Source organism: Zalophus californianus, chromosome 3 (assembly GCF_009762305.2).
Source record: "Zalophus californianus isolate mZalCal1 chromosome 3, mZalCal1.pri.v2, whole genome shotgun sequence".
Lineage (NCBI taxonomy): Eukaryota > Metazoa > Chordata > Mammalia > Carnivora > Otariidae > Zalophus > Zalophus californianus.
The window spans coordinates 148,631,043-148,651,532 of NC_045597.1; the positions used below are offsets into that span (position 1 = coordinate 148,631,043).

At 34.3% G+C, this 20,490-nt stretch overlaps 1 long non-coding RNA gene and 1 pseudogene across 1 annotated transcript in view; one reads left to right on the top strand and one right to left on the bottom strand.

Moving 5' to 3' along the window:
* Positions 1-20,490, top strand: part of LOC113919791 — a 124,862-nt pseudogene that overhangs the window by 103,863 nt on the left and 509 nt on the right.
* Positions 1-20,490, bottom strand: part of LOC113919792 — a 35,416-nt gene that overhangs the window by 6,194 nt on the left and 8,732 nt on the right. The window lies entirely within an intron of this gene.

Here is a 20,490-nt window from a genome sequence, read left to right on the forward strand (position 1 = left end):
CATTCTACTGTGCACCCAGTCAGTTCCAGACTAACTAGCTCAAAATTGTCTGAATTCTCTCTCTGATGTGTGCGATTGGACACCCTACGCCCTTGGAACATACTAACTTCTGCCCTGTGATTCCTTGAGTTATTCAAGGAGTAATTACTTAGTTGCTCTCTTCCTCCCTGCCTTACCTTTATTATTTCTTTCTAGTATCTATCCTTAAAGGTTTTGAAAGAATTCATCAACCAGTGGGCCGTGTGTCTGGTACAAAAAAAAAAGGTCTGACCGATGATTCAAATGTTCAGGAGAACCAATCAACCAAATAAGAAATCGATAAATTGTGGTACCAGTGACTTCCACTAATAAGCCAGAATGATTTCACGTGGCTCCCCTTGCCCATTCTAATTATCCCAACAGAAAATTCTGATTCTGACGTTGGCTGTGAACAGACCAGTTATACACGGAGTAGTTTTCATTTCTTAATATATGTTAACAGATTTTTAAAAATTTATTATTTTTTTATTGTGGTAAAATAACATAAAATTTATCATTTTTAAGTGTACAATTCAATGGTATTAAGTACATTCATATTGTTGTGCAACTATCTCCACTATCCCTCTCCAGAACTTTCACATCATCCCAAACTGAAACTCTGTATCCCTTAAACAATAACTCCCCATTATCCTATCTCATCAGCCCCTGGTGTTCTTTTCTTTTTTTTTTTTTAGAGAAGGAGAGTGCAAGTGGAAGGCCCAGAGAGAGAGAGGTGGAGGGAGAGGGAGAGAGAGAATCTTAAGTAGGCTCCAGGCTCAGTGCAGAACATGATGCGGGGCTGGATCCCAGGACCCTGAGATCATGACCTGAGCTGAAATCAAGAGTCGGACACTCAAATGACTGAGCCACCCAGGCGCCCCTCCTGGTATTTTTTATTTTACTTTCTGTCTATGAATTTGACTATTCTGGGTACCTCCTATAAATGAAATTATATATTTATCCTTTTGTGTTTGGCTTATTTCATTAGCATGATGTTTTCAAGGTTCATTCATGTAGAATGTAGCAGAATTGTTAATACATATTCTAACCGAACCAAGATTTCCCATCTGGCTCTCTGAAAATGTAACCATTGCTAAGAAGATACTTTTCCTGACTTTAAATAGCTATATTTACTAGGTTACTTTAACCACATTTCAAAAATATTTCTTTATAATAATAAATTTCTGAAAAACTACATAGTATTTTATTTAATTGTCTAAACTCTCTGGAGGAGGAAGTTTCAGAATCTTTATAAAAGTGGTCATAGGTCTCTGTCTGAAATTAGGATATTTTTCATCATAAATGTTGTTGTGATCTATAGGCTATAACTTTAAACTTGCTCCTTTTTGTCAACTTTAAGAACAAATTCTTGGCATGATGTGATAACCATTCCAACATCTAGTAAAAGCAGATGATTTCTTTTATTAAAACAAAGGGAGTGAGACCACGATGCTTTAAGTTTTTGCTTGCTTTTAAAATATCTATCATCACCTGGGGCACCTGGGTGGCTCAGTCGTTAGGCATCTGCCTTTAGCTCAGGTCATGATCCCAGCATTCTGGGATCGAACCCCATCGGGTTCCCTGCTCAGCGGGGGGCCTGCTTCTCCCTCTCCAGCTCCCCCGGCTCGTGTTCCCCCTCCCACTGTCTCTCTCTCTGTCAAATAAATAAATAAATAAATAAATAAATAAAATCTTAAAAATAAAATATCTATCATCAGAATATTTGATTATATGCCTAAAATCTGACAGTCTACCATGCAAAAAGCCATAATTCAATTAATATATTCATTTTTTAATATAGCATGCACATAAAATCATTGAGACTATCCATTTTATCTGCTACTATTTTTGTATTTTCCTGACATGACATGTAAGTTATTGAATAAATATATTTTAATTGGCCATTTGAATTGATGCATGAAGTTCTTTCACATTGCATTTTGTACAGTTTTTCACATAATCATCTCATTCACTAGACCCATTCAACTGATTTTACCAAGCACCTCTACTATGTCACTTTTCTGTTCTAGAACATGAAAATGCAATTGTAAAGAAGACAGAAATGGACTTTGTCTTCACAGAAATTTATTAACTAGTGGGGAAAATAGAAAAATAATAGGCAATTGTAATATACAGTGAGACATATATCGTGATAAGTCCAGAGGGCTAGCAAGTACATAGAAGGGTGTCCAATAAACACATTGTAGACTCTAAGAAGAATATATGCTTGAAATGAAGACCATGCCATCCTTGCTTTGTGGTGAGCCAAAGGAGTACCTATGAGCAGACCAAGATAGTCTTCAAAAAGTTGCTACCAATCTCATTCAGGGACAAATGAATCATTAATGGCCCAAAGTTCTTTGTCTTAACTAAATTATGGTTACTGTAACTTGAGATGTGAGTCTAAAGAATTAAGGCAGTAATACCAGGAACCCACAAAAAGCACCAGCTACTTAGATCAAGCACTGCAACTTTTAAGTGAACACATAAAACTATTTGCAAAATGTACTCCAAGGAAAGTTGTATGGCAATTATATTAAAATCACTTGAAATTTGGTGAGTATTCACTAAAGATGATCACTTTAGCTGTAGAATGCTTGCTATGTTGTCTGTCTTTCCAGTAAGAGTTAACTAGTAAGGTTTATTATACATAATACATAATATATAATAAAGTTATTATATGTAAGTTGTATATTGTATATTTAGGCTACTTCTAATTTAAGTTTCTGAAACCATGCAAATTACATCTCATACTGGTAGGAGTGTTAAGTGTGTGTGTGTTTCAAAAGACTACCAGATCATTAAGACATTAATTGTAAAAGGTAGGCAAGTGAAAAGAAATGTGTCAACACTAGTCAGCCCCACAATATTTTTAACTGTCTCTGTCAGAGGGACCATCCCCCTTGTTCTGACTCTTTTTCTGTGTGTGTTACAGGCAGGTTCTATATAAACATAAAGCCCCTACTATGTTCTAAGAATGTGAACTGCTGGAGTACTTCAGTATACAATATGAACATTGTCCCTGGAAGATAAATTTTGAACAAATAATCAAACATTGAATGACTAATATAAGGACAAATTCAGAATTCTTTGTGGAAAAATAAAAAAGACCTCCAAAATTCCCACTACAGAGACAGTAAAGGATTTTTTTACATCAACCTATAAAGACTAGGAGAACAAGAGAGGCAACAGCAGATATGAATTCAACAAGATTTTGAAAGCTGAATATCAGATGGATGAAAATAAACGATAAGAGAAAAAAATAATTAAAACTAAGCATCTGGGGGTGCCTGGCTGGCTCATTGTTTTCTTTGACACATTACAATTAATTTATCGATAAAAGCAAGTCCCTTCTATCCTAAATATTTTTTTTAATATTTTTCTAGGATACTGTTCAGGCATACTTTCAGGTATACTCAGATACTTTCAAAGGCACTTTAAGATCATTTTAACCAATTCTTTTTATATATGTGCATACATATATATTCATAAAATATTATATCTAATGAGTTCATATATATCTATCATAATTCACAAGATGTGTGCAATGAAAAGTTAAACACTTCAGTACATGAATGTGTGCAAATTAAGAATGGAAACTGAGAAAATGAGACCAGCTTCTGTTTGGGGTTGGTTCATGAGAGAGTTCTGTCTCCTAATTCTTCATGCTAAGGAATAACATAGTATCTTTAATTGCTTATTAACATAAAATACTGAATTTAAGATACATAAAATGGAGTAGTTCCTATGATGTTGTACAAGCATAATCCCTGATGATATGAGCGTTTTTTAAAGCTATTTATACTCTGATATCTAAAGAAATATAGTTGTGTGCTTTTTAAATATTTAAAAAATTTTAAATTATAAATACGTGTTTATTGTTAAACTCAAATATGAATCAGATTGCGGTTGCTTTCCTCCCAGATGCTTAGTTTGTTTGTTTTTAAAGATTTTATTTTTAAGTAATCTCTACACTCAATGTGGGGCTTGAATTCACAACCCCAAGATCAAGAGCTGCATGCTTCACTGACTGAGCCAGACAGGTATGCCCAGATGCATAGCTTTAATTATTTTTTCTCTTATCATCATCCATCTTATAGTCAGCTTTCAAAATCTTGAATTTTTATCTGCTGTTGTTTCTTTTGTTCTCCTAGTCTTTATAGGTTGATGTAAACAAAAAAAAATCCTTTACTGTCTCTGTAATGGGGATTTTGGAGGCAGTAGACCTGCGTTCATTCTCCTATGTCTAACCAGAGGCTTCTTTCATTCTTTTAATTATTGTTTTTCTTCTTCCATTTATTTTACTCTTCCCAGAAAAGGATAATCATAAGATCTAGAGTATCTGGGCTTCAAGACTCTTATCAGTTTCTTTGTCCATTTAGTTTCTCTATATTACATCTGTTCACATCAGTACTTTAGTTTACCTGTATTCATTCTTTTTCCTACTTAATTTATTTTCTTTTAAAATTAAAAATATGATTTTGGTTCCAGAAAGGCCTTTTTACCTGTAAGGTAGTTTCCTTAAGACTTCTCACTACTTTTATTTTATTTTTTTTCTGTCTTTTTCTCCCCTACCCCTTTCTTCTAATTTAATAGAAACTATCTATTGAAAGAAGAAGCCACCACTGAGGATGTTAAACACAAAGTTGTTTTATTTTATTGCTTGCTAATTCGGAGGGAGCTGTAGTTGTAGGACACAATCTCTCTGAACGAAGCATTAAGGCATATGCACATATGCATTGATCACTTGCATCAATGGTTCCTTGTTTCTTTGGCCAAAGGACAGCCAGTCTTTTCCTAGGAGAATAGAAACCTTTTATTCTAACTCTTTAGTCACTGTATATTTCTTCCAGACCCATGTAGGTCAGATCAGTGGACTAGAAGGTAGTAAACAATAAAGAGGGAGTAGGCTGGCAAGCCAAGCCATTTCCACTGAGGCATTGGTTAGGTCCTCTTAGTTTTGTTTTTTTTTTTTTTTTTCAGGTCCCCTTAGTTCTTGAGATTTTTTTGGGTGTGAATAGTGAGAAGCCATTATCTCCTCAATTTTTAAATTATTCCTAATTCAGTAAGATCATTAAAAAATGTTACAGTTACAGATTACTTACGTATTTTCATATCACAACCCTTTTCCCAAATAGGTAAAGGTTTTACCAAAACATGATTTTTAATGGTTGTAGGATTGGTTGATTTCTCTTTTCTGTCATCACTTTAATTTCTCTAGAATCTCATGAGTAGAAAAAATGTTGTTGGAATCTGTTCTAAATAGAATTGTTTCCTCTTCAGGTTATTAACATCTATGATCATTCAAATTTCAGTTTTAGCTGAACTAATTAGTTAACTTAGAGCAATTAATAGAAGTAAATGTGACTGGATTGTTTTGAATATCCTTTATCCATACGTAATTATGGATGCATATGTGTATATATCCAAAGAGAGAAAGCGAGAGAGAAATATTTGATATGCTTCTTAAAAATCACTTTATAACTACAATAACTTAAATACTTGCTTTGTATTAGAACTATGGGTTAATTTATTGGATAAGGCATTAATGATTGCATGGAATTAGGATGACCACTTCTTTTACTAAGCTCGATGGAGATATTATTGATAATTTATCAATTATTATACAGTACGCATCATTTAAAATAGCTTGCATTTAATGCAGCATAGTTTCCAGTCACACTGTTATCATAACGATAATAAACCTACTGGCACAGGCTAAGAAGGGTTTTATCATTATAGTGCTCTTTCTGAGCATAGGGGGGTTAAATAAACCAATTTATGACTTATTTGTTAAATTGGGGGTCAGCAAACTATAGCCCATGGGCTAAATCTGGCCTGCTGCCTGTTTTTGTTAATAAAGCTTTATTGGAATACAGCCATGCTCATTTATTTAAATATTGTCTATGGCTGCTTTCATGCTACAATGGTAGATTTGAGTAGTTCCAACAAAGACCATATTGCCCACAAAGCCAAAACATTTACTCTCTGGCTCTTTACAAAAACATATTTGCTGATCCCTGTATTAAATGCTGATGTTAGCCTTGTAGAAGATCTATTACTTTGATTTACCCTTTTGAAATTTCTTTAGGCATTCATAATTTTGACACAAAACACATTTATATTGATAGCCATGTGCCAGTAAGATGCTGCTTATTAATTGCACTACTAGGTATTTACCCAAAGGATACAAACACAGTGATCCGAAGGGGCACCTGAACCAACAATGCTTATTAGCAGCAATGTCCACAATAGCCAAACTATGGAAAGAGCCCAGATGTCTATCAACAGATGAACTGATAAAGAAGATGTGGTATATATATACAATGGAATATTACTCAGCCATCAAAAAAAATGAAGTCTTACCATTTGTAACAACATGGATGGAACTAGAGGCTATTATGCTAAGTGAAATAAGTCAATTGGAGAAAGACAAATATCATGATTTCACTCATATGTGGAATTTAAGAAACAAAACAGGATCATAGGTGAAGGGAGGGAAAAATAAAATAAGATGAAATCAGAGAGGGAGACAAATCATAAGAGACACTTCACAAACAGAGTTGCTGGAAGGGAGGTGGGTGGGGGGATGAGGTAACTGGGTGATGGGCATTAAGGAGGGCACTTGATGTAATGAGCACTGGGTGTTATATGCAACTGATGAATCACTGAACTCTACCTCTGAAACTATTAATACACTATATGTTAATTAACTGAATTTAAGTAAAATAAACTTATAAAAAATAAAAACACTTCTATCTTCATCAAAGAAGAGGTTAGTTGAAAGATGCTTCCTACACAGTGTTGTGTCATTGAGGTTAGTTAGTATATGACACTTTCCTTACAATGACAGCCAGACATATGAAAACACATCTATCTTCATGAAAGAAGATGTTAATCAAGAAGCAGATTCTAGAAAACTTTGTCTCCTTGACTTACATAGATGGCACTTTCCTTTTGCTTCCACACATGCATTTGAAAATGCTTTTATCTTCATCAAAGAAGGTGTTAGTTGAAAGATGCTTTCTACACAGTGCAATTTCATTGATTGTAGTATATGACGCTCTCCTTAAAATTCCTGTCACACATTTGAAAAAACATCTATCTTCATTAAAGAAAATGTTTGTAAAAAAAAAAAGATGTTGTTTATTATTTTTATGTTCAGCTGCTAAGTTTATCAAAGGACTTGCTAAAAATTCCTGAAGTTCACATCTTCTGCTCTATTATCATTCTAAGAATAGTCATCATGGTTTAATTTGGAAGTGATACATCTGTTGACTATCATAAGCCAATAGCAATTTGTTTTTAATTTTTTTCTTTTTAAAGTGTTTTTATTTCAAATATTTGATTTTTTTATTTTTGAAATGTTTTTAATTTGAATATAGTTGATACACAATGTTACATTAGTTTTGTGTTAAACAGTGATTTGACAAGTTTATACATTATGCTATGTTCACCACCAGTACAGCTACCATCTGTCCTGTTACATTGCTATTAAAATATTGCTGACTGTATTCCTTACACTGTGTCTTTTATTCCTGTGACTTACTCATTCCATAACTGGAAGCCTGGATCTCCCTCTTCCTTTCACCCATTTTGCCCAAGTCCTTACCTGCCCTCCCTTCTGGCAACCATCAGGCAAAACATTATTGTTCTCTGTGCCAATAGCAATTTGAATATTATATTCATTCACAATTTTACTTGAAAAAATTACTGAAAATTAAAAAAAAATTATTGGAGGCCATATAATTTAGTATTTAAGAACTGTAAATCAGGTAAATTTGTAGTCTAGTCTAACCTGATAAAATGTATACTTTAAGTGCAAATTAGCTCATATGTGATTTTTAAATAAAGAATGATGCATTATAAAAAGAAATTCCATTGGTTCAAATGCAGTTTTTTCCATCATATCGATTTTTGGTCATCAAATAATAGCAGCAGAATGCAAATTATGTTAATGCAGAATTCTGTTTCATTTATTAAAGGAATGAGTAATACTGTAGTATGAAAGGCTGTATTGTATACAATACCTGTTTGCCCCAGATTCTTCCTCTTGGTGATATGCTTTGTCTTGGTGCATTTTCCCCTCATCTTTATAACACAGGAGTCTTAATCATTCCTTATGCCATCTCCCATCAAAGTATGTTTTACTTTTTTAAAAACTCCTATATACATTTGCTATTGCAGTCCCTTAGTTATGAGATTTTATATAAATTTTTAACTGTGATAGCATTTTAAATAGGATTATTTTTCTTTAGCATGATGCTTAGACAGTGGCAGGCCTTCTTTGGTTAGCCCTTAACCATATAGTCCCATAAGCTATACTGTTTTTGTGTATAATTTTGCAGAACATAAAGCTTTTCAAGAACACACATTGTTTTTTAGCAGAAATTATAACTTGTTGGAATGTTATAAGAATTAATTGAAACCATGCAGGTTAAACACTTGCTATAATGCCTAAGACTTTTTAGGGTGGGGAGAGAGTGATGGCACTCAAAACCTCTTGGGATAATCTTTAATGGGAAAATATTGGAAACCAACTAAATGTCCATCAATTTGTGAATAGATAAAATATGATATATCTGTACAAAGTGGTACTTAAAGTAATAAACAGATATATATGTCAGCATAAACATCTCAAAAGCATAAAATTTACAGAAAAAATCAAATTGTAAAGATCTATACAGTATATCAGAGTTATATAAAGTTATAAAACAATGCAAATATGTTTTTTATGAAATACATATGCAATTAAAATATAAAAATGTGGTCAGAAGATATAAACTAATTTCAGATAGTGGTTACCTCTGTGGGAACAAGGAGAATGATATGAAATGGATTCCAAAAGTATCTGTAATGTTTTATCTCTTTAGGAAAAGATTTGGAAATTTCCAATTCCCGGTGAGACAGAGTAAGCACACGTCCCCCTCCCACTGAACACTGCTTTCAAATCTGGGCAGAATGCATAAAAGTGACTTATATACAGATCTTCCTTGACGTACAATGGGGTGATATCCTGATAAACTTATCCTAAGTTGAAAATATGGTAAGTTGAAAATGCATTTTTACCCCCACCCTATCAAACATCATAACTTAAATGTGCCCAGAACACTCACATTAGCCTACAGTTGGGTAAAATCAGCTAACGCAAAGTCTATTTTATAACAGAGTGTTGAATATCTCATGAAGTTTATTGAATACTATACTGAAAGTGGAAAACAGAATGCTTGTCTGGGTACGGAATAGTTGTAAGTGTATCAATTGTTTCCTCTCATGATTGCATGGCTGACTGGGGAGCTGTGGCTTGCCCCTACTGCCTAACATCATGGGAGTATTGTGCACATATCACTAGCCTAGAAAAAGATCAAAATTCAGAACTTGAAGTATGGTTACTATTGAATGTTTATCACTTTTGCACCACTATAAAGCTAAAAAAATCATTCAGTTGAACCTTTATAAGTCGAGGACCACCTGTACTTTGAAAAATAAATTATAGGGCACCTGGGTGGCTCAGTCGGTTAAGCGACTGCCTTCAGCTCAGGTCATGATCCTGGAGTCCCGGGATCAAGTCCCACATCGGGCTCCCTGCTCAGCAGGGAGGCTCTTTCTCCCTCTGACCCTCTTCCCTCTCGTGCTCTCTATCTCTCATTCTCTCTCTCTCTCAAATAAATAAATAAAATCTTAAAAAAAAAAAGAAAAAGAAATTATAGAATGGGCGCCTGGGTGGCTCAGTCTGTTAAGCATCTGCCTTCATCTCAGATCCTGATTTTAGGGTCCTATGATCAAGCCCCATGTTGGGCTCCCTGCTTCTCCCTCTCACTCCACTCATTCTCTCTCAAATAAATAAATAAAATCTTAAAAAAAAAAAGAAAAGTAAATTACAGCTGACAGATTGGGGAAGATCAAAATTTGGCAGCTAGTTTACCTTTTTTTTCCCTTTCATCCTCCTTAACTGGAGAATGAAACCTATTGTGGTGTACTTTAATAGCTTTAGTGTTACAACTCAGTACCAACATTCTTTTCCTGTTGTGTAACTTGTGGTTTTTTTGACAAATCTTAAACAACTGGCCCTGGGGACACAGGTATAGTTGTTGCAGTGTGCATCTGAGCCAGGTAAAAAAAAATGAACAATGTAACTTTCTGTATGGAAGAACATAAAGGGGAGCCTGGGGAACTGAAAAGTACTCAGGAGATCATGGAGAGGAAGGAATTTGAGAAAGTGATCCCCAAAAGTTGTATATACACTCCTGAGCTCACTCCTGAGATATGCATGCACAGATCTGATCCTGAGCATACCAAAGATTTTAAGAACTAAACAAACAGACCATGGACTGGGCTCCCCCCACCCCATGCTGACCATTGGGTAGTGCACACGGGGGAGAAATACTAATAGCACAATGAAAGTTTTGAAAATTGAACTGACACTGGACTTACAGACCACAGAACGTAGAGTGGAACTTAACTGGGCCAGTTGTCTGCTAAAACAAAATTTCAACATTCTCCATAGGATTTAAATAAGACCTGGATTCTCATAACGTAATGTTCAAAATGTCCAGGATGTAATCCAAAGTTATGTAACATACAAAGAGCCAGGGAAATTTCAACTTGCGTGGGAAAGAGACTCCAATGCCAAGATGACACAGATGTGGAATTATGTGACAAAGACTTTATAGCAGCTATTTAAAAATGCTAAATCACGAGAGCTCTTGAAACTAATAGGAAAATAGTCTCAGTGAAGAAATGTAAGAGTTAAAGGAGACTAGATGGAAATTTTAGGATTTTAGAAAAAAAACCACAATAATTGAAACAAAAAATTTACTGGATAGGCTCAATAGCAGAGATGAGAGTGGAGAGAGTCAGTCAGCTTGAAGATAGAGCAATAGAAATTGTCAGTATAATGGAGAGAAAAATACTGGAAAAAACTGAACAGAGGCTCAGGGAGCTGTGGAACAATGACCAAAGGTCAAGTGTTCATGTCCTCAGTATCTCAGAGGGAAAGCAGAAAGAGTATGGTGATGAGAAATATTTGAAGAAATAATAGCTGAAAACTTCCCAAATGTGGTAAAACTCAGTGAATCCCAAACAGGCTAAATACAATGAAGTCTATTCCAAGAAACAAACATCTGAAATGACAAAACAACTTGAAAGCAGCCAGGGAAAAATATGCTTTACCTATAGGGAAACAAAGACTTGATTGACAGCATATTTCTCATCGGAAACCATGAAGGCCAAAAAAAAAAAAAAAAAGTTGAATGATATAGTTCAAACGCTTTAAAATCTCCAAAACCAGAACCAAAAAACTGTCACCTCAGAATTTACTGAAATAAACTTCTGAAATGAAGGTAAAATAAAGGCATTCTCAGATGAAGGAAAACTAAGAGAATTTGTTGACAGCAGATTTGCTCTGAAGGAATTTACTTTCCATTTGTACTAAGCAGTTAATATTCATTGGCAACAGCATATCTGGTGGATCAGACAATACTGTTCTACTCAAAATAAGAGAGCTTCAAGAGAATTAGGAGCTGTGCTAAAAGTAACCAGCCAGGTGGGTTTGGTGAGGAAAGGCATATTGATGTAAAAGAACTCCTAGCATTGAATATGCGGCCTTGAGGACATCTTATTCCAACAGGAATATGTCTGGTTTTTATGGCAGCCAAGTATTTACAGTACTACATGATACTGCTCTATAGTATAGTACAGGAATCATAGATAAATTAATATAGAAGGTAACAAACTTCTGATAATATTATTGATGATCAAATATATTGGGAGATTGAATTAAAGACTCTACAGAACAATTTTCCTATGGAAGTGAATTGGCTTGAAGAAGATTAAGGCTTGATCAGTAATAGATTGATGATTATATTTTTTAATCTCCAGTAGATATATATACTATGAAGTACAGATAGCTGTAGATCAGGAAGGCAAAAAGACTCCATAAAGTTAGTAAATATTGACAACGTCTGTGCTGGCATCATTGGATGGTTCAGCTGCCTGTTTATATCCATACCAACCCTCCACCGATTATTACAAATGCTTGGAATCTGTATGTACATTACGATTGTCCATAAGATGTTTGATATGTGATGTTATAAGGTATGTATTACTATCAAACTAAGAGTGGTTGTTTTGTCATAAAAAGGCCTTGATCACAGGCCAGTAGGGTGGACTACGCTGGGAGGGTTAATTCCAACAGCTTGGAATTATCCTGAGTTTTTCTACTGAAATAAGAATCACACCTCTGCAGCCCTGACCCCAGATTGAGGCATGAAACATTTGGATTTGTACTGCTTTGTAACCATGGGTTTGAAAGGAATTCTATCAGTTTGTCAGCATGATTTACTGATAACATTGAAACTGATGATATGCATCTGGTGAGCTCCTGTAGGCTCTGCTGTTGTGGCTGGTTATATAAGAATATACCTACATAACCAGCATCATATATGAAACCCAAGCTGAAACACCCTTTTGGATTCTCTGGTTTGGAGATGTTCCATGCATATATTAGTGATTCCTGATTTGAGAGTGATGAGGTATCTGGTTTGGCCTTTAGAGAGGAAGGACTGAAGCCCCCAGCTAGCCTGCTTTGGACACTTTGCTCAAAGACATCCTTTGGCTTGTGATGCATATCCATTCTCTAAGCTGTTGTTATATTGTATTGTTTTCTTGTAGATTTGCAAGCATTGCCATTTTGGGTCCTGTGAATCTTCTTTAGCAATCCTTGGCAAACCCTTCTGTAACTGTCCCTGTCAGAATTCCAATGATGTTATTGGCCATATGCTATACACTTGAAGGTCAAGTAATGTTCTAATCTGAACATGCCTGAAACCTAAGAGAGGCTTCTACAAAGATTTTATAAGGTTCAGCAGAAGAGTAATTTCCCAAGTTCATGTCCAATTTAATACAAAAATCATCTATAACTATAAAGGAGTGGTGACAAAAACTTTATATGGAAAGAAAAAATAACTCATTTATTGCTGATATTTTTACCCTTATTCAGAGACATTTCTCATTTTAGAATGTCTAATGGCATGGTCTTAAATTTATATTTCAGTTAAGCTTTGGCTGTGTATTATGGTCATGAAGATTCACTATTCAGGTCTCCTACAATAAGAAGCTGCCATGGGAGCATAATTGACTGTAGCTTGAGCTACCACCCCTATGAATCTGAGGCCAAGCAGTCCCCAGACTGCTCCTAGGCAATGACTGAACATGGCAGGGTATTAGTGACAATCCATTTCTGCCTGATGCAGGATTCCTCTAATGTCCATGGAACATAACAAAATTTGATCAAATTTTGGGCCATAATTCAAGCATCAGTAGAATGAGAAAATTAATAAGTAGTATAGTATAGTTTTCTGGTCTCAATCTGATAACATTAAAATTAATGGTAGACCTACAAAAGCCCAGAAAATAATGAAAACATTCTATCAAAATGGTAAAAATATCTAAAATTTAATAATTGAGAAAAAAATGATATATTATGACTTATGAGATCAACTAAAGTAACTTAATTAGAAAGACTGAAGTGTGTATCCCCCCAAATCATAGCATAATAATTGCATTAGAAACAAGAAAGAATGAAAACAAATGCCTCAATTGAAAATAAATTCAGCTGAAGAATAAAAAGACAACAACAAAAGGACAGCAGAAAGAGAGAACTAGTGAAGATAAAAGGAGAAATCAGAAAGAATACAAATAATAAACACATTCAAGTTATTTGAAAAAACAAAACAATAAATAAATTGTTAGTTAACCTAATAAAATAATACAAATCTTAAAAGAGATTAAAAAAGTAAAGATGGCATCCTCATGTGAGCAATTTCCATGTTCTTTCTACTCTGAAAATTAATCCATCTGCTCCTTCAGAGTATGTGGAGATGACTGCCTGAGTATTGATTGGGCCATGGGAGACTTCTGAAAGACAGAGCCAGCCTAAGTCTTGAGCTAAGACTAAAACAGATCCCAAAGCATGTCAGTCTACTCAAAAGACACTGGGGATAAGCACAACAGTGGAGTGAGGCCTCCTATACACGAGATTACAAAATAGGCATTCAGAGAAACTGCACTGCTGGAGGTAACAGAAAACAATTTGAGCAACATCTTCCCCCCAACCCTCTCTCCCCAGCCACAAAACAAAAACAGCTTTAATAAAATTCAGGTACAGCAGAAAAAAGGGCTCTCAAGAACTTTTTTTAAAGCAGTATTTTTGAAGCAAATTAACCTGTAGATGATTAAAGTTGAGATCCAAAATAGTGCCAGTAGTAGTCCAAAGCACAGAGAAAACTAATGAGCAAAAAACCCGAATAGAATAGGGGAGCCTGACTGGCTCAGTCATTAGAGCATGTGACTCTTGATCTCAGGGTCATGAGTTCAAGCCCCACATTGGGCATAAAGATTACTTAAAAAAAATCTGAATAAAATAATAAACAGTAAAATAAACTAAAGAGTATAAAATAAAACAATAGTAAATAATAAACATAAAATGTAAATAGGGCTCCATGAATAGAAAGGGAAACAGTTGTAGGAGGGACAATAATTTAAAAATTAATAGAAGAAAATTTCATTCAGTGGAGGAAGGACAAATATCTACATTTTCCATGATAAATGTTACCCACTTAGGGTTAAGTGGTGTTAAAAGTTTCATAGTAAAGAAGAATAAAAATAAATCAGAACACTTCCTCATCTGCAGCCCTGGCTGTTAAGACAACTGAGAAAAGAATTAGAGCTCAACCAAAGCCAAGGTTACATTTATCTGCCAGACAAAAGAAAGATATTGGAGAATATAAAAATATTTAGTGTATGGGTCATACATACATATAAATCATGAGATCATGTGAAGCAAAGTACAGAGGGATTAACTCTAATTAAACAACAAATGAGTCAAAACAGTTATCATCATGGGTGAAGGAATGAGCAAGGGAAACACATGTTAGATGATGAATGGTATACACATGTATATAGTTACAACTGAATGTTATGTATTGAGAATGCATAAGTCCAAATAAGCATCCTTGAAATGGAGGGGACATGCTGCAAAGAATACTGTAATATTATTCCAGAAAGAATAGTGATAAAAAAAGGTAAAGTAAAAAAAGTATTCTAAGAGTTTCTTCTTATTGAGGTGTAGCAAGTAGGAAGTTATGGAAAAAGAGTTTGTTAGTGTGGGAAATTGGCATTTTTTTCTTTCAGATAATAATACAAAAAATATGCTTCTGCCTATGATGCTAGGAAAAAGAAAGGGAGAGAACCAATAAATGTATAATAACCTAATTAAATAGCATTTAAAAAGGACAAAGGAAATAAGTAGCAATTAGATAAATCAACAAAATTAAGAAGGAAAACAAGAACATAATAAAGAACAATAGGAAATAAAGTATGATGGATGGACTAGAATGCATATGTATTACTCATTATGCTATATATAAATGAATTGAATTTACCAATTAAAAGACAGATTGACTCAAAAAACAAAACTCACATATGATATTTCTAAGAAAAAAAATTAAGTGATAAGAGAATGATCAAAGAGATGATAGACACACAAGCAAAAGTAAATCAGTAATGACTGTATTAATATGAGAAAGGGTATAACTTGTCTATAAAGGCAATAAATAGGGATAGAGATGGACATAATATCATAATGAAGGATGCGGTTTATGAAAAACATAATAATAAACATAGAATACAGAAAAAACAGCAGGTAAAGATAAAAATCAATACATTTAGGAATAAAAGGATAAACTTATAAAACAATTATATTGATAGAATTTTGTTACAGTTTCTGATACTTAGACATGACTAGTACACAAATATAAGCAAGAAAATTTAATTATTTTAAAAACTTGGCTTAATAATTTTATAGGATCTCTAAATCTCTAGACATTATGGCTTTTTTCCATTTTTCTACTGGTTGACCAAAAATTGATCATATATGGCTATAAGAATGTATTTTATGAAGAGTTTTATTAGACAATTTCTCTGATCTTATTAATATAAATTTAGAAATAAATAAAATGTTATTGAAATAGTAACTACCTGAAAATTAATTATCACTTTCCTAAGTAGTCTGTAGATAAAAAAGGAAATTTCAAAATCATAAATGATCTAGTAAACAAGAAAGAAAAAAATACTTATATCAAAGCCCAGGAAAGAAACTCACATTAGAAACATACACACACGCTACTCCAAAGAAAACCAGAAAGAAGAAGTTAATAAAGTTAAAAGCAGAAATTAATGAAATAAAAAACAAAGAAAATCAAGAACAAAGATTAAGTCCATCCTTGTTCTTTGAGGAAGCCAACAAAATAGATGAACCTCTTAGAAATCTGGAAGAAAAGCAAGAATGAGGAAAGGTACATAGCCAAAGAATTTGAAGTTATTAAAAGGATTTTAAGACAGTACAACATATAAATCTATGGGGAAATTTTGAAAATCATGAAATTAATTGATTGCTAGTAAGATACAAGCTAACAAAGAAAGAATTGAAAATCTTGAATGAACCAATTAATACTGACAAGATTAGAAGATTGCTTAATCTACCACTGGAAGTGGAAAGAGGACCAGGTGGTTCCACTAACTTTTAAGGAATAGGGAATTGCAGTATTAAGTCATTTAAAACCCCAGAAAAATCTGGAACTCTCCCTAATCCATTTATAATGTCAACATGTTTTATATGTTACCTTATATACCTTCTGTATATATGTATTTTACATATGATATATATACATCTTATGGCTATATTAGTCAGCTAAAAAAGTATTTGATAAAATTAACAGCTATTCCTAAATAAAGTGAGAATAATATGAAACAAATAATTTGAATAGAAGCTATCCTGCACAATCTATAGCAAATAGTATTCTAATTGGCAAAACATTAAGCCATTTAAATAACAATAAAAACTACAAAGAAACTCTTGATGTAGACTTTATCATTCATATTTATTTTGAAGATCCTAGCAAATGCATTGGGAAAAGAAAAATGATTTGTACAGACTTTGGCAAAGAAGGGCTGAAACTGTTTTTTTTTTGCTGATGATACATTTCATAACAAGAAAACATACGAGCCTCTAGTCAAAAAATAAAGATAAATTAGGGGCACTGGGGTGGCTCAGTCACTGAGTCCAACTCTTAGTTTTGGCTCAGGTCATGATCTCACAGGTCCTGAGATTTGAGCTCTGTGCTCAGTAGGAGTCTGCTTCAAGATTCTCTCCCTCTGCCCCTCCCCCCACTTGTGTGCTCTCTCTCTTTATTTCTCTCTATAATAAATAAGTCTTTAAAATAAGGTAAATTAAAATAATTTGGTGTGGTAACTGCACATAAAATAAATATACAAAATATAGATTTTGTCTATAATATGATAAACAGAGCAAAAAGTTTTCATTCACATTAGCAAAAACTTATAAAATACTTATGAATGAATTTAAAAGTAAGGGCAGGACACATAAAAATCATAAAATTTAATTAGAGAGCATAAAGTGAGATTTGAGAAAATGGGAAGACATAAAAAAGGCTATCCAAGTCAAATACCATCCACGTTTTTACACATTTAATATCATAAAATACTAATTCTCCCATAATTAATTAATTTCACACTTAATCCAATTCCAAATAAAGTTCACTATGTATATATATATAAAATGTCCAGATATAACATATATAAGATGCTGCGTGACCACTCTGCCTTAGGAATCACACTGGGAGTTGCCTTCCCCAAAGCTTTCTTAGCCCAAACAACCGCCCTGTGATCTAAGAGATGTGTGCATTGTCCCTTAGATTATGTTTAGCAGAACTTGTACGCAGATTAGCATATCGTATCTTTCCCATAAATAGATCCTCCTAGTTCAGTAAAACCCCTTGTCATACATCATGTGCTTAAGAAACAGTGGTAAAAATGTATGATTACCCTGAAGGACCAATAAAAGCGGGAGCAAAGAAGGGCACAGGGTCTTTGCCTCTGAGCATTGACCCCCTTGACTTCTCCTCTCTTTCACAGCAAAGTTTGGAGTAATCTTTCATGTGTCAGTACAGGGATTGCTGGCCATTCCCGGCATCTGAATACAACAAAAAGTGGGGATTTATAGTCCAGGATCAGGGCGAGGGGGTTGTGGTCAATGAAAAACTACTAAGAGGAAAGACATCAAGGGTAAGGTGACTATTAGTAAACCAACTTAAAGACCAGATCTTTACTGAAGGCTGGACAGGTTGATCAGATATCAAGTGTGGGGATGAAGAATTTAAGCAGATATCAATAGCGGGGCAGGGGATGGAGGGGGAGGGTCTCTCTAAACTGACTAAGCAGGATTCTTGCTAAAATTGGGCTATGTAGGCCCAACAAGAATGGGGGCCAAGGTTGAGGCCTAGTCCAGAAGAGAGCTCAGAGGAGCCCTGTCTAAAGTTTGTTCAAGTGAAAACAGTATTCTGGCACTAGTGTAAAAAAACCAAATGATTAAACCAAAATTGATACTAGTATATATTTGAATTTAACACATGACAAAGGTGGTGTTTTAGTTAATGGAAAAATGATAATTAAATTTAAGTAGTGTTACTATACTGACTATATGAGATATGATAAAATTAAACCTATATCTTAGATACAAAATTCAATGTAAATCTAAAGCTACAGAAATGCTGCAAGAAAATGTTACTACATGTGCAATTTAAGGATGGGGGAGATGCAGAAGTTACTCTCACATATTACTTATGGAAGTATACACTATTACTGCTTTTTTGGGCAAAAGAATTCTTTTAACAACTATTAAAATCACCTTAACTCAGCAATTCCACTCGTGAGAATCTTTCCTATAGAACATGATAACTTATTTATGGATAGTATAAATGTTTATTGACACCTTGTACACAGAGGGAAAAAACTAGAAACAAAGTCAATGTCCACTGAAAAAAGAATGGGTAATAAATTAAACTATAACTCTCTTAATTTTACACAGCAATTTTATAAAATGAGTTAAAGTTATGCAAGTTAACTTGAAATAACGTTACATGGTAGTTTTAAGTTAAGAAAAGTAACTTCTTATGACCACATTTTAGAAAATGATCAAAAATATCCCTAATTAGAGTAATGTATGTTGTGAAGGTATGTGATTATAACTTTTTTGTGTGTATATACACAGCTGAATATTTGTGTATAATTATATGGACATGGAGAAAATTACACCTATATGTTAGATTGTTAATTTGTGTTATTTGTCCATGTGGGGTGTGTGTGCGTGGGGAGGGAGGGTTGGGAAAAGGGGCTCTGGGTGAAAGGGAGTAGGAGGGGTAGGAATAAGGTCAAGCAAAACTAAAATAAATAGATGGTACTCCAGAAATTCACATGTATTATATTACTCCCTTCATTCATGTAAAGTTAGATATATGTAATTTTTTTTAAAAAAATATTAAATTTAAATAGTAAAAGTGAAAAAAAAATGCCTCTAAGAAGACAATGGTAATATATTCACAGATATTGAAGAAATGGAAAAAAAATTATGAGAGAATAAGGTTTCTAGTCAGGAGACAGAAAGCACAGTTTTTTGTGTGTGTGTTTTGTTTTTTTAACCTTGAAAATGTAATATAAAGAATTGTAGACCAGTTCTGGAGTACCGAAAATCAACAAAAGGTCACTGAGGTATAGAGAGGTATCAAACGTGAGAAACAATTATGGTCCTGGAGCTGGAGAGACACAGGGAAGAACTGAGATGAGTAAAATGTAGAGGCTTGGAGAAGGGGCCCACCAAGGATAAGACCCAGAACTCTGAGATGGGTCAACAGTTGACTGGTGCTGATATCTCTGAGGTGGCCCAATGGGCCTAATTCTTGGAGATTTGGGAAAATTGCAAACTGAACCAGCTACCGCTACTTGAACCAACTGTTGCTGCTATGGTAAAAATCTAATATTGTAGTGATGTAGCCAGGAACAGGAAGGAATGAAAGGACAAATTTCCTTGGTCTCCTGCAGTTTACCAGAGTCCCTCCAGGAAATCATCCTTATTGGCACAGCCCTACAGGTTGTGGAAAGGGCCCCAACATCACGGAGCAGGGGATAGAATGGTGGGTTTCAAGCTGAGAGACACTAGTTTAATAATCAGAAGACCTATGTCAATACATTTGAAAATTGAGATGGAAGACATTATTTTGGAAGAAATAAAAACCTAAAAACGTTAAATGTCATTAAGAAATTAAGTTATTAAAGATTAACAATTTGACAATGTAAAAAAATATGTACCCATCTACAAAGTCATACACTACATAAAACCTTCAAAGCACATAAAATCCTGATGGTCTTTAAGTTGCCCCAAAGCATAGACATAAAAGGAAATTCTCCCCTGCTCCTACCATCCAGCCCAGCCCCATTCATGGCTCTGGTGTCACAACTCAGATCCACCCATGCCCTCTCCTGCTCACACACCTTCTGTGGCTCCTTATTACCCTCCGAAGAGTCCTGGCACCTCCCAACCCTATTCATTCCTGCAAA